Source organism: Sceloporus undulatus, chromosome 2, assembly GCF_019175285.1.
Source record: "Sceloporus undulatus isolate JIND9_A2432 ecotype Alabama chromosome 2, SceUnd_v1.1, whole genome shotgun sequence".
Classification (NCBI taxonomy): domain Eukaryota; kingdom Metazoa; phylum Chordata; class Lepidosauria; order Squamata; family Phrynosomatidae; genus Sceloporus; species Sceloporus undulatus.
Genome location: NC_056523.1, coordinates 111,870,996 through 111,886,545, shown reverse-complemented (window position 1 = coordinate 111,886,545; position 15,550 = coordinate 111,870,996). Strand labels below are relative to the sequence as shown.

The window sequence follows — 15,550 nt, the reverse complement described above, 5'->3', positions numbered from 1 at the left end:
AATCCATGGTTTTAGCTTGCAGTATTGTAAGAAGTGACAATAATGGATAGTTCTACAATTAGTATTGTGGAACCTTAGCTTGCAAAAGAAAATGATAGAATAGTGCAATATACGGTTTTGGACTGTACATTTTTCAAAGCAGACAATCGCTTCACTGATCCTGATCTAAACATTTTTCAAAGCAGCAAAGGCACAACAAAGTTATAATATGACAGGGAAGCTGATCCAATGATCTCTTCAATCAGGACATACACAGAAACTTGCCCACATTATGCTGCAGCAAATGCAGACTGATCAAAACCAGCATTGAATCAATGGTTGTAGGTCCAGGAAAGATTCTAGAGCAGATCATTAAAAAGAGAGTCTGTGAACATCTAGAAAGCAATGCCATAATCACAAAAAGTCAACACGGGTTTCAGAGAAAGAAGTCATGCCAACAAATCTAATCTCTTTCTTGATAAAATTACCAGCTTGGTAGATGAAGGGAATGCTGTGGATATAGTAATCTTGATTCAGTAAGGCCTTTGACAAAGTTCCCAATGATATTCTTGCAAACAAGCTTGTCAAATGTGGGCTTGACAAGGCAACTGTTACATGGATTTGTAATTGGTTGACTGGCCAAAGCCAAAGGGTGCTCAACAATGGCTCCTTTCATCCTGGAGAGAAGTGACCAGTGGGTCCCACAGGCTCTGTCCTGGGCCCAGTGCTATTCACATCTTTATCAATGACTTGGAGGACAAAATTGGGGGCATACTTATCAAATTTGCAGATCACACCAAATTAGGAGGAATAGCTAAGCCCAGAGGACAGGATCAAGATTCAAAATGACCTGAACAGACTAGAAAATGGGCCAAAGCTAACAAAATGAAATTCAACACGGAGAAATGTAAGGTACTGCACTTAGGGCGGAAAAATATAAGCCAGATATAGTATGGTGGACACCTGGCTGAATGAAACTGCGTGTGAAAGAGATCTAGGAGTCCAAGTAGACCAGAAGTTGAACATGAGTCAACAGTGCAATGCGGCAGCTTACAAGGCCAATGTGATTTTAGGCTGCATCAATAGAAGCATAGTGTCTAGATAAGGGAAGTAATAGTGCCACTCTATTCTGCTTTGGTCAGGCCTCATCTGGAATACTGTGTCCAGTTCTGGGCAGCACAATTTAAAAAGGACATTGAGAAACTGGAGCGTGTCCAAAGGAGGGTGACTAAAATGGTGAAAGGTCTGGAAACAATGCCCTATGAGGAACGACTTAGGGAGCTGGGGATGTTTAGGCTGGAGAAGAGAAGGTTAAGCGGTGATATGATAGCCCTCTTTAAAAATTTGAAGGGATGTCATATTGAGGAGGGAGCAAGCTTGTTTTCTGCTGCCCCAGAGAACAGCACCCGGAGCAATGGATGCAAGCTCCAGGAAAAGAGATTCCACCTCAACATTAGGAAGAACTTCCTGACAGTAAGGGCTACCACTTTGTAAATTTATCCAGGAATGAAGAGATGGAGTAACAATGAGCCAGCGTTTCTTCTCTACCTTTCATAAAAATACTTGAAACGACTTTTATCTGAACATACATTAAGGCATTTTTCCTAACCCACCTGGAGTTGCTTTTTGAAGCAGAGGCTGCACGGGAGGTTGGCAATGAGTTAGTGTATTTCCTTGGAATTCACTGGCTGCCTTTATTATAATTGTAGTTTTATTCTTGTAGATTTGTACTTTGTTGATGCTGCTGTGCTGAACTATCATCTTAGTTTATTTATTTAAAACCTTTATGCATCCTTTGAAGCTTGAGAAAAGCAATGTGTTTGTTCTGCAGCTTCCAGAATCCCCCCATCAGCAGAATCTGTGACTAAGCTGGATGGTGGATGATGCTGATACTGGGTATAAAATAGATTTTTTCCAGCTCTGATTTTGGGCAGTATCCCACTAGAAATACGTAGTGCTACTTACTCCATCATGGTTCACACAAACAGTTGGTTGTATAGTGACAGCCAAAGTGGTGTTCAGAGTGGCAGCTGAAATTATCTGCCATTTTTCATTTAACCGTAGGTTACTAATAATAAAGAAAAACATCTGCCATATAGTGGTGACAAGAACAAAACTTTTGCATGGCTTTGGGACAATTAATTATGGTGAGTTGGGTTAATAAAGCAGAGATTTTAGGGGGTTTTAACCTGCAATTTAAATATCTTCTTTTGTTCTTGTCATCACATCCTCAATACTGAGGCAGAAAGTGAGTAAGTGAAACTACGGACAATAGAGGACAAGTTGTTCAAATCTGATAAATAATGTGTCTTGAGAGGCAAGGAAAGATAGAATTGGAAAGCTAGGAAGGGACTTGAAATTCATGAATCACCCACGGCATTCTGCAAGTATAAACTATCTCTGACAGTTTTGGCCAATGTTCAGACTGTTGAACTCCTCTTATTCCTTCTATCCAGTTTCAACCAATGCATTTCTGGACTGATGTTGACCCACCCTAGAGAGCATTTTAACCCTGACTTTCTTTCATCTCTTTTGAGGATATCATCAGAAATGTATAAAAGTTTTTATATAGGATATATACACTCTACTCTCAGTTCCCAAGCTTGGCTGTAATATTAGAATGAGTGAAAGTGATTGCTTCAGACAGGACTGCTGCTGGTGGTGGTGCTGGTGGTGGAGGCGGATGGTGGTAGTGGCCTGACCATTACTCGTGACCCCCAATTGTTTCTATCTGTTTCTTTATTTATTGATTTTTCTCCCACTTTTTGCCCCGAATTGTACTCAAAGTGGCTTAAAATAGAAGTGAAAACAAAATAGCTGCAGATATATGTGACATAAATTTTAAAAAGTATAAAAGAACCAATCCAGTTAGACATTTATTCTAAGACATTACTTAAAACAAAAAACACATAAAGCATACATAAATATCAAAGATAGATACAAGAAACCTCTGGGACACTGTATAATGTCACAAACCTGTGCCAGCCCTACTTTGATGCGATGAAGGGATATGACCTCACTGAAAGGTGTGAAAGAAGAGTCAATGGCCAATCTTTTTTATAAAAATATTATTCTTAATACAGTATATACAATACATATCATATTTATTATATGATATCTTCCTACATTCTATTACATTTTAACAAGTTATTTTATATTTCCCCTCAGTGCCCCCTTCCCGGAGCCATTTCCATCCTTATATTCCATCCAGAATTTCAGTTCATCTTGTGGAGGTAATTCCATCTTCTTTTCTCAGTGCTTTCTCAATAAATTCTTCCCAATTCCCTCAAAAATTGTTTCTTTTTTTTGCTTTCAATTTACATGTCAATTTATCATATTGCTAATTTCCATACCTCTTTATACCAGTCTCCACTTCTACAGTTATTTTCGTTTCCAATACCTTGCTATAATTAATCTAGCTGCTCTAAGCAAACTTGTTACCAAATCTTCTTCTTCTTTTTTCCATTTCTTAAGTTATATAATGATAACAAAACTATACTGGTCTTCTTTATTCTTATTTTCCTTTCCTTTAATTCCTTATCTAACAATCCTCTCAAATTTTGGGGGAATTCTTTTCCATTGTTATTGGTCTTATTATTGAGTCTTCATTCATAAAGTCCTTTTTATGTCAATACCATATTTCTATTATATTTTTCATAAGGGGTTTCCAATCATTTTTATTTCTTCCTAGTAAAGTTCTTTAAAAAATTCCATATCTCACTATCTACTTCCTCTAGATCTACTTCCAGCCATTAAATCTGTCCCACCAACATACCTTCTATCACATATCTCAATTGATTAGTCTCATAATATCCTCTTATATTGGGAGGCCTAACCCTCCCTCTCTTTGTGTTTTATACCAAAATTGTTTTTTTTCATCTCGTTCTTTTCCCTCCATTACAAAATATATTCATCAATTGTTGCCATTTATTCAATTCGGTTTCTGACACTTTTAATGGTATCATTCTAAATAAAAATTTAATTTTGGTAATATTTCCATCTTGATTAATGCTATATTCCAAACCAAGTAGTTGGATTTCTTGTATTCTGCCAATTTTTTCTCTCACTTCTTTGCTTAATACTACCAAATCTTACCTTCCATTTCTTTTAAATCTTTCGTTATATTTATTCCTAAATATTTATACTACTTTAGTCATTCTCTAAGCTTTTTTGTTTTATAAATTGATTCCTCTTCTTTTGTATATAAATATCATCATTTCTGATTCATTCCAATAATCTGCAACTCTGTCAATTTGCCAATATCTTTAAATGTTCTTTTATTTTTCCCAGTCTGTCCATAAATTTTCATAGTTAATAATGTATCATCAGCAAATTAACTAATTTTGTGACATCCGACTCCGCCCAAGGCCGGCCTTTCAGGGTGGTCTGAAGAGGGCCCAAATCACCTTAATCATTGTAAGATAGCCCTTCAAGCACATTTTTCTGTACAGGTGTGGAAAATTACAGGCACCGAAGTGCAGCAGTGATCCCATTTTCCTGGTATTTAGGGGCTGAACAGACTACCCCTTGAAGCAGCCTGCAACTGCCTCTTTCATCGCTGGGGATGCTTTGATTGTATTCCTGCATGGCAGGGGTTTGGACCTGGTGGTCCTTGAAGTCTCTTCCAACTCTATATTCTATGGGATGGTGCTCAAAACAAATTAGAAAAATGGGGGAAGGAATATGTGGGGGACTCCTATTTATACCTCCCAATATAGCTCTGACTGTGTTCGCCTGCAGCCTGAATAGTGTTAGGCATCCCTGTTACATTAAAAATCCAGATCTAGCACAATGCAGATAGTTGGATTGAGTGGACCTTTGCATTCTGAGATGTGACAGTCTATGTGAGTTAGTAGAAAATGCCAGTGTTGCTTAATACCAGGGAAATGCCCTATTCTTGAGAGATCTTGTATATAACAAAAGATACATAAAAATGTATGGTTATAATATTGATTTGGCTCTTGTCCCTATTTTTCTTTATTGCACACAAATACCTAATAAAACTGTCTGGCTTTGGATCAATGCAGCAACATAATGAGAATAGGACAGAGGTTTACTTGGCTAGGCAGGCAGTCATAACTCCTTACCCTGCTTCTTTTTACAGGAGGTCAGTTTGTGGTGTTCACAATGTTTTGACCAAATTATTCCACAAAATAAATCACTCTGAAGAAGGGTAAGTTATGGTGTTTTGCAGGACCCTTAGGATTTAGGTTCCCATTATTTTCTTTTATTGGGGAAAATACCATGAGTATCATCTTAATTTCTGATCTATCTGTAGCTTTTATCCCTGGCACTTCTTTTTATGACTTGGGCCCTGTCTGACAATATTATGTACAAATTACGTGGCAAAAAAATCATCGGGCTCCTGTGAACCATCATTTAGGATCACTCCTCTAGAAGTCCCAAGTAGACATATTTTACATTCTCTTTTTTTCTCAACATTTTATGTGCTCTTATGAAATATGTTTCGTGTCTAATACAGCCTGACAACACTAAGACCATCTGCACTGAGAAAATTGCTCTTTTCAGAGAGCATCCCAGATTTTAAAGGAGATGTGGAGCATGGCTGGATTGTTTTGCAGGACCCTTAGGATGTAGGTTCCCTTATTTTTATTTTATTGGAAGAAAATATTGAGCATTCCCTCTTCACTTCCATGGAGTCATCTGACCCTATGCTCTGATACATGTAAGTTTTGTACACAGTATTGTTCCTTGTTGTTATATGCCTTCAAGTCATTTTCAACGTATGGTAACCCTAAGGCAACCCTATCACAGGGTTTTCTTGGAAAGATTTTTTTCAGAGCAGATTTGCCTTTGTCTTCCTCTGAGGCTGAGAGAATGTGGACTTGCCCAAGTTCACCAATCGGTTTCCATGCCCAAGCAAGTATTTAAACCCTGATCTCCAGAGCTGTTGTCCACGGGCTCAAACTACTAACTGTTTAAAGGCCCAAGCAAAATCTCTTGCCTTTTCACTGACTGTGCTGTTTCCAGTGATATCTTCTTTTGAGCTAGAAATAACTCAACAAATCAAGCAGCCTCTCCAACCAGGCAGTTGAATGCTCAGAAATGCTTCATTCGACTGGTTTTGCATGGACACTTCTTATTGCATCAGGGACATATGCTTCTCCAGAATTTAATGAGGGAACGAAGGCATCAGGTAATGTAAGGAAGAGGGAAAGCTTTGAGAGAAGATCACAGGAAAAATACATCCACCCAACCTAATGGAACCTTGGGAATGACAGGCCTCTGAACAGGAAAGGGATTTAGGGAATACTGTGGAAATTGCCTGATTGCATTTCACTGGTAATAAGATATTCAGGATGCTCATGTCTAGTGGGCTTCCTCGTATGATGGCACGCACAAGGGCGAGGAAGATGCTTTGTAGATCTGCTTCTGTAAAGGAACCCTTTTGAAGTTGTGAACAGAAAATGCTTCTGTATGATTTAAATATCCGTTTAAAGCTTATAGGCATTCTCCCCCTCCCTCCGCTCCACTCAAGTTGTTCCTTTGAAAGAAATTACCTCTTTGTACTGTTTTCTTGTTATCATTGTCAGAAAGAGGGGTTTTGTTTTGTTTTTTTTAAAAAAAAGAAAGATAGAAGCATCTCCTGTACTAAATGGTAGGAAAGAGCAGCACTAAGGATAAAAGGAAATGTTTGCCCTGGGGAAGCCAAAAAATATATACAAAACACTCATCAGTTTGTCATTTGCTTCCTGTGGAGTAGTGCTTTGGATGATAGTCTTCTTAACTCAGGACCATTTCATTCACACAAAGGTACAGTCTGTATACACAGGCTATTGACTTGTGCAGAAGTAGAGTTTTCTGAAGCAACGTTCAGTTCACATAAGGTGTATCTAAAGACCCTTTCACACTACACAAACACAATGTTATGATTCCACTTTAACTACCACAGCTACCTCCTGTGGGATTCTGGGGTTCACATTTTGATCAAGGGCACCAGAAGAACTCCCTGTTGAGGATTTTGAAGGTCCCTCCCTCTAAACTGCTAATCCCAGGATTACACCGAAGGACCCATGGAAATTCAGCAGAGTCATTTCTTTGTTGTTGTGTGCCTTCAAATCATTTCCAACTTATGGCAACCCAGTCACGGGGCTTTTTTTTTTTTTTTTTGCAGTTTCATTAGAGAGAGCTTGCCATTGCCACCTTTTGAGGCTGAGAGAGTGTGACTTGTCCAAGGTCACCCCAGTGGTTTCCATGAGTGAGCTGGGATTCAATCCCTGATCTTCAGAGTCATAGCACTGCAATTATGTTGTGCAAAAGGCATCCTGATTGCTGATTCTAATCCCCAGTACATTATTCAGATGTAATGGAATATAAACATGTTCCTGCAGGGGTTTCTGGATTTTAGTTTTGTTCCACTATTCAGACTTCTTATGCTGCATCCACACTGCAGAAATAATCCGCTTTGACCCCATTTTTAATGCCATGGCTCAATGCCATGGAATTCTGGGATTTGTAGTTTAGTGAGATATTTGTTTTCTCTGTCAGAGAGCTTTGGTGCCACAACAAACCAAATTACCAGAATTCCATGTCATTGAGCCATGTTCTTTAAAGTGGGCTCAACATGGATTATTTCGGCAGTGCGGATGCAGCTTTAGGTAACAAACAGAAGGATAGCATTTGGAGCCTATGTAAAGTTATTTTTTTTAATTAAGCCTTATTAATAAAGTAGTGCTGCTGCTTAATGTATGCATAAGTCCTAGCATGTTCAGTGGTGCTTGCATCAGACTGTGGTCTCCGAAAATTGTTCTACTTAAACATTGTAACTAAAAGTGGTTCATCTGTGTAGAATGCTCTCAGTTTTTCCCCCATCCATCAAATTTGTTTCTTTCTTCTTCTTCTTCTTTTTAAAGATACTGAAATTTTACAAAATGGCATGGTAACCTAACAATTTTTTAACAGAACCACACCCTGCCATGCACATTATATCTCAAAAATATTTGAATATTGTTGTGAAGTCTTTGGTTCTCAGCAGTAACAGTAATTTTTTTTAAAAAAATGAGTAATTCTTTACCATTCAACTAATGTAATCCTAATAAAAGTCATTCTTGCAGAACAGAATGTAATTCTTAAGAGGGAAAGACACAGAGAAAGCAATAGGAACAGTTCAAATAACATATACAATGTAAGTCTCAAAATGAAATGAATTGGTCTGGTTGGAGTCCAATGAATCAGAAGTCTTCTTGGGATTTAGGCTTCTTTATGCTCACAGCTCTGGGCTAGAAAGTAGCAGTCAGGTGGGTGCATCTACACTGTAGAAATAATGCATGTTGACACCACTTTAACTGCCATAACTCCATCCTACAGAATCCTAAGGTCTGTAGTTTTGTGAGACACCTCTCTGACATAGTCAAAATGCAATGCTCAAACCACTACACTATGACAAGATACAAAAAGCTGTCACAAATAATCTTTTAAGAACTGACTGTTGCAGTTTAATCTGGAAAACATCCAAGTGGAAGAACTTTGACTTTTGCCCTCCACTCCACACCAAAATAAGCAAACCTAAAATAGGATTTCTATTAATCAGCTTTTGGAATACTCTCTATGCTCTGAGGTTGACTTTGAAGACGTGCCTCCTTTAGCTGACAACCCCCAGATCTCTGGCCAATCCCCCAACTCTGTTTTAAGCTCTGTTTTGAAGATACTATGCCATGTTTCTCTCTTTTGTGTGCTTGTTCTCCACAATATCTCACAGTACTTTCTGTTTCATGGTAAGGTGCTTTGCCTTTTTGCTTTTGGTCTGTCCACCCACATGTAACAAAAGTGGGGAAATTAACACCCAGCTCTGCTTGAAGAACAAAGAACAGAGGGCATGTGACTTTGGCAATGTGAATTATTTTGTAATAACAGCCATTTACTTAGATGAGTTGATAGGGACCTGGAGAGCATTCCCAACACTTCCTCTTAATGGCTTCAGAATTAGACATTGATGTTGGAAGAGGCATTTCAGAAGAGAAAAGCAACTAGACATCTGGAGTGGAGCTGAGTAACTGCTTTGCAACAGGTTTCTTTTGATTTGCCTACAATCAAAACAGACTGTTTATTAAAAGTCATTTTTATAGTGTTGATTTTTTAAATTGCCCTCATTACAGATGATGAATACTTAGAGCTTTAAATTTTCTTTTCCCACCTCTGTTTTTTATTTACCAAGGTCTTTCTGTCAATATGTCTATCTATCACCTGTGATGAAAAATAGGTGTTGAAGATGTCTGCAGATGAGCTAGTAACCCAAGTTAAAGTTAACTGAATCAAGCAAAAATAAAAAGTCTGAAAGCTATGGGCAATTCTTTCAAGAAGGCTCACTATACCAGAAACCCACACTCACTATCCAGAAGGCCTCACTATATCGGAAACCTTTATCTGACAGATTAGGGACTGGAGCACTATCAGAAAATTGAATCAGTTGAAAAATGGAACCCAGTTGTTGGGTTTTTAAAACTTGCAAATGGATTTTACCTGCCAAAAATGTAAATAACACACTATATATAACAACTCAATGTGTGCAAAAGCTTAATAACTGCTATATATCTATCTATATCTATATATCTCTATATACTGCTTATATGCATAAATTGTACAGTGAAACTGTAAGCATGGTGTAGTGGTTTAGCATCCTCTCCAGCTTTCTTTGCAAGCCGCATGAGTGCATGTTGCAAACACTCTAAATTGAACCTCTATAGGCAGTGGCATCATTAGAGGGGTGCAGATTGCACCGGGTGACACCCCAGAGGGGATTTTACCTGAAGGTGGCTGCCTTCCAAGTCTGGCATGGCCTGGAATGAGGGGGGGGGGACTGGACTTGGAAGGCTGGAATTTGTGGTGGTGTTGGACTCAGAAGGTGGGGGGGGGGGAAGGCAGTTCTCATACACACACCAGGGGACACCAACCCTAGTGACACCACTACCCATAGGAAGAAATTTGACACCAGCCCACTCTTTCATTGCTTGCAAAGTTCTATTAATTCAAGGAGGAGTCCACTCTTTCTGTAGGCAAGCCTTGAACCAGATGCATGCGTGTAGGCAAGCATCCCAAATGACCCTTGTAGGCAAGAATACTGAGTGAAAGAGCACATCCTGCTTGAAAAAGCAAGTCCTTGAAAAGTGAGATGTCGAAAAGCTGGGGCTTCCCATAAAAGGTTGTAGCTAGAAAATTTCCCAGTGTGCACTGCAATAGTCTGCAATGTCTTGGTATTTTCATAGTCATCACTCATTCATCAGTACTTACATAGTGGTATGATTGTACTGCAGTGATGCTGCTGTGTCAGGAGCAGGAGATACAGATTTACTTACTTTGCTCTTGTACAGAAAAAAAAAAATAAAATCTCAAAAGAAACATGCTATTGATAGTATTTTGAGGTTTTTTTTTTTTTTTTGGTAGCTCAGGAGATTTTGTGAATATTTTCCAGAGGCTTTTTAACCCCCAAGTGTGTTTTATGAAGAATGGTGAATTGTTTTGTTTGTGCATGTACGCACACAAACCCCAGTGAAATGGGGAAAGCACAGGTCTTATCACTCTCACGTATGGTCAAAAAAAGTTTAAGGAAGTTGACAAATTTCACACTGAAGGTGTGAAAATTTGCAACTGTTCTTTGCATTCCCGATCAAGAGTCATGTTGGGTTGTTTCCCCTCATTATGTTATGCTTCAAGAAGGTACTTTCCTCACTCATTCTATATACAGAGAGAGCTGTTGTACGAGAACCTCTGGGTCCTGACCAATATGAAACAACTAGGGGGTCCGACCCAAAGAAGAGCAAAATATTAATGTGTGTTTCCTGGGCAGTATTCAAAATGAGACTGGTGTGTTATGATAACACAGTCTTCACATTCTAGTGCCCTCATGCAAACCCACACAGGCTCCTGCGATGGGCTGAGAACAGTCCAAAAGGGGCTGGGAAAGGAATGGAATGAGTGGGGGATGCATTTTACTGCACACAAGGAAGTCCTTCACTCGTTCCGTTCCACTCTCTTCCTTCCCACTGCATTCCAGAGGAGGCGATTTTTGATAACTGTTTGGAACAGTTTTCAAAATAGCCCCATCTGGAATGGAACGGGAAGGGAAGGGAACAGAATGGTGAGGGAGTTCTGTGTGCGAAAATGCATCCCCCACTCATTCCCCACTCGTTCTAGGCCCCTTCCTTCTGTTCTCAGCCCGTTCCGCAGAGCTCCTGTGCGGTAAGGTCCCATATCACCCCAGACTACAATCCAACAATTGAAGGGCATCAAGATATAGAACCAGTGTGGTGTAGTGGCTTGAGTGTTGGATTACAACTCTGGGATCAGGATTTGATCTCTGTTCTGCCATGGAAACCATTGGGCGACCTTAGGCCGGTTTCAGCCCCAGAAAACCCCATGATAGGTTTGCCTTAAGTCACCATAAGTCAAAAGACTTGAAGGCACACAATAACAATAAGATGTGAATGACTTATTATTATTATTATTATTATTTATTATTATTATTTTGAGCCCTTGTCTGTTTTCATAGGCATTTAGTGCTAGACAAATTTGGAGATAGATGTTGAGCTAAATGCACTACTGGTCAGTCCTCAGATAACCAGCAAAGCAAGACTAAAAGCTGCACATCATGAGGGATGTCCCAACACTGACAGGTTTTTGTTACTTGTTTTAAACTGAGTTGGGGAAGTCTAGTATAGTGCCTCCAACCTGATACATACGATTTTGCTGAACTATAACTCCTAGCTGAAATCCTGCATCATAACTTTACTATGACATAGGGACTTTTCTGATATGATATGCAACCCTTTTAGTGAACTGTGATTGATGTATATTGGAGCATGGAATGTTGTTGCACAACTGGCCTCATGTGCAGTGATGCCCATTGTGCAGTGGGACCAATGGAACATTACAGTGGCTCTACTTGCTCAGTTGTCCTGGAGACATAGCTACATCTCTCCTTCATTCCTGATACTATGATCTTAGACAAGTTGCACACTCTCAGCCTTCAAAAGGAAAAGAAGTGGCAAACCTCTAAATAAATCTTCCCAAGAAAACACTTGGGTCTCCTTAGGTCACCATAATCAGAAATAACCATAAATCAGAAATAAGCCATGCAACAATAACAGGTTGGTTTACACTGACTTAATTACCTACCTCTTATCCGCCCATCATCAAGGCTAATGGTCAGAATTATATAATCTAAAACATCTAGAAGCTCCGGGTTGAGGAAGACTTATCTAATATACTATGGCAGGGAAGTCTGCTGGCACCTTGTTTTGCTGCGCGAGGAAGCTGCAAGCAAAAACCGTGCGGCTCCTCCGCGGCAAAAAGAACCCGCAAAAAGTGGGTTCTTTCTGCACACCCTTGTGACGCTGCAGTGCCACAATGGCACACTTGTGATGTCACAAGGGGGCGCAACGTCGGACGCTAAGCGTCTGTCACATCAAAATGGCAGCACCCATGTGTAGGGCACCACCTTTTGATACCCTCATCATGTGCTAGGGTGAGGCAAGTTGGGCGGTGCGCCCTCGGCCATCCCCTAGCATGTGACGAGGGCGCACTATGGGCCCATCTAGATCAGGCCTATGTTGCTTTTTCTAAGATGTCAACCAACAGACTGATCCAAATTATTTATTTTCACTTGCAAGACCTGATTGTATTTTCCCTTTCAAATGGAGAAGATTTAGCTGTGTGAAATTAACTTCACTTTCAAAGGCGCATCAATATTCATCCCTCTGTAACAGAACCTGTCCCTGCTGCTTGGAGCTACTTCAGATTATTCTATTGATTCAGCAAATGCTAATGATGGTACACTCGTTCTTCAAAGCTAACATTTAACAGGAAAAGTTGATGTTGTTTTCTGCCTCATAGAACATTCTGTCAATTTGTAAATGAAAATCATCTGATTATCTTGGTAATAAAAAAATTCCTTCTCTGAAAATTTTGCATCTTTCTGCTTAATTGAACACAGAATTGTTCAGTTGTCATGTGTGCATGATCCTGGTTTCATTTCGTCAAGAAACAGCTAACAAAAGAAGAAAAAGAAAAGAAAAGAAAAGCTTATGACCAACTGTGGTCTGCTCTGCTCTGGTCCACAACAAACTATAATGCCTAGGATTCCATAGCATTGAGCCACAGCAGTTAAAGTGGTGTCAAACTGGATTATTTCTACAGTGTGGATGCAACCAAAGTCACAGAACAGCAGAAGGAGCCAAAAGGCTAGAATGGAGGCATGGCCTTTCAATGCTTTAGAACAGAAATGGTTTAATAGCTAGGAGTTCAAGAGGTGGTTATTTTGATAATGCTTGTTCTTTTTTTTATTGGTTTGCTTAAATGGACTGTTAACATGACTATGTAAAGAATGGCACTTTAGTAATTTGTTATTTGCACATCACTCTGAGGCTGCTTAACTTTTAAAAATAGATTTTAAAAATACATACTTGGCCACACTGCATCCAACCCTCCAAATTTCACAGATGAAAAAATGGGACATTGTGGCTAAACAATATTAGAGCTCAGTGAAGATGCAAAAGTTATGAATAAGGAGGAATATGTCTCTCCTGTCTGGCTAAAACTACAAAATATGCAGCCAGAAACATTAGGAGGTTAACCAAAGAAGCAAAAGCCACCAAATTGAATTCGGGCTAATTAATGATTTTCAATTAAAAAGGCCAGAAAAACAATAATCTCTAAAGTGAATTGGCATGTTTATATCATACACATATTTATGAAGCCACATTGACAGAATTGCTTATTAGACCTACCAAACGTTTATAAGAGTTTAACTGGCCTAATAGGTTTCTCGTTCAATTGGATATTATGTTAAAGAAAAAAATAAAGGGGGGGGGGAGGGAAGTTGGACCATTGTAGAAAGCTCAGTGTGGCCTCATGGTATAAGTTAAAAATGCAACCAATGTTAACTTCAGAATTGTGACATGGCATATTCAGACTGGAATAATGCATCTATGTGAGCATCTTACACAACTGCACTGGGCTCTCTTTCCGAAATGATGTTTGGGCCCAATGAGATTTTTTCAAGGAACACTTTGCATAGAGTAGCAACATGAAAAAAGCATGACAGGAATCCAATGTATTAGGGCAGCTGAGTATCAAATTTTACAGGCAAAACAACAACAAAAAAATCAATTGATTTCTATGCCATTGGTCTGAATGTGTGCCTGAGTCACTAGATTTGGACCTTTCCTGGGAGACTCACCGAGAATCCATGTTTTGCTTGCAGTATTGTAAGAAGTGACAATATGGATAGTTCTACAATTAGTATTGTGGAACCTTAGCTTGCAAAAGAAAAAATGTAGAATAGTGCAATATTCGGTTTTGGACTGTACATTTTTCAAAGCAGACAATCGCTTCACTGACCTGATCTAAACATTTTCAAAGCCGCAAAGGCACAAACAAAGTTACAATATGACAGGGAAGCTGATCCAATGATCTCTTCAATCAGGACATACACAGAAACTTGCCCACATTATGCTGCAGCATGCAGACTGATCAAAACCAGCATTGATCAATGGTTGTAGGTCCAGGAAAGATTCTAGAGCAGATCATTAAAAAGAGAGTCTGTGAACATCTAGAAAGCAATGCCATAATCACAAAAAGTCAACACGGGTTTCAGAGAAAGAAGTCATGCCAGACAAATCTAATCTCTTTCTTTGATAAAATTACCGCTTGGTAGATGAAGGGAATGCTGTGGATTAGTATATCTTGATTCGTAAGGCCTTTGACAAAGTTCCCAATGATATTCTTGCAAACAGCTTGTCAAATGTGGGCTTGACAAGGCAACTGTTACATGGATTTGTATTGGTTGACTGGCCAAAGCCAGGTGCTCAACAATGGCTCCTTTTCATCCTGGAGAGGTGACCAGTGGGTCCCACAGGGCTCTGTCCTGGGCCCAGTGCTATTCAACATCTTTATCAATGACTTGGAGGACAAAAATTGGGGGCATACTTATCAAATTTGCAGTCACACCAAATTGAGGAATAGCTAATAGCCCAGAGGACAGGATCAAGATTCAAAATGACCTGAACGACTAGAAAACTGGGCCAAAGCTAACAAAATGAAATTCAACACGGAGAAATGTAAGGTACTGCACTTAGGGCGGAAAAATAAAATGCACAGATATAGGATGTGGGGGACACCTGGCTGAATGAAACTGCGTGTGAAAGAGATCTAGGAGTCCAAGTAGACCAGACGTTGAACATGAGTAACAGTGCAATTCGGCAGCTTACAGGCCAATGTGATTTTAGGCTGCATCAATAGAAGCATAGTGTCTAGATAAGGGAAGTAATAGTGCCCTCTATTCTGCTTTGGTCAGGCCTCATCTGGAATACTGTGTCCAGTTCTGGGCAGCACAATTTAAAAAGGACATTGAGAAACTGGACGTGTCCAAAGGAGGGTGACTAAAATGATGGATGAACGTCTGGAAACAATGCCCTATGAGGAACGACTTAGGGAGCTGGGGATGTTTAGGCTGGAGAAGAGAAGGTTAAGCGTGATATGATAGCCTCTTAAAAATTTGAAGGGATGTCATATTGAGGGGAGCAAGCTTGTTTCTGCTGCCCCAGAGAACAGCACC

The 15,550-nt window shown here is 39.5% G+C and overlaps 1 protein-coding gene across 2 annotated transcripts in view; it reads right to left on the bottom strand.

The window, feature by feature from the left end:
- The window catches only part of AFAP1L1 (actin filament associated protein 1 like 1), a 902,653-nt gene that overhangs the window by 485,005 nt on the left and 402,098 nt on the right, over nt 1–15,550 (bottom strand). The window lies entirely within an intron of this gene.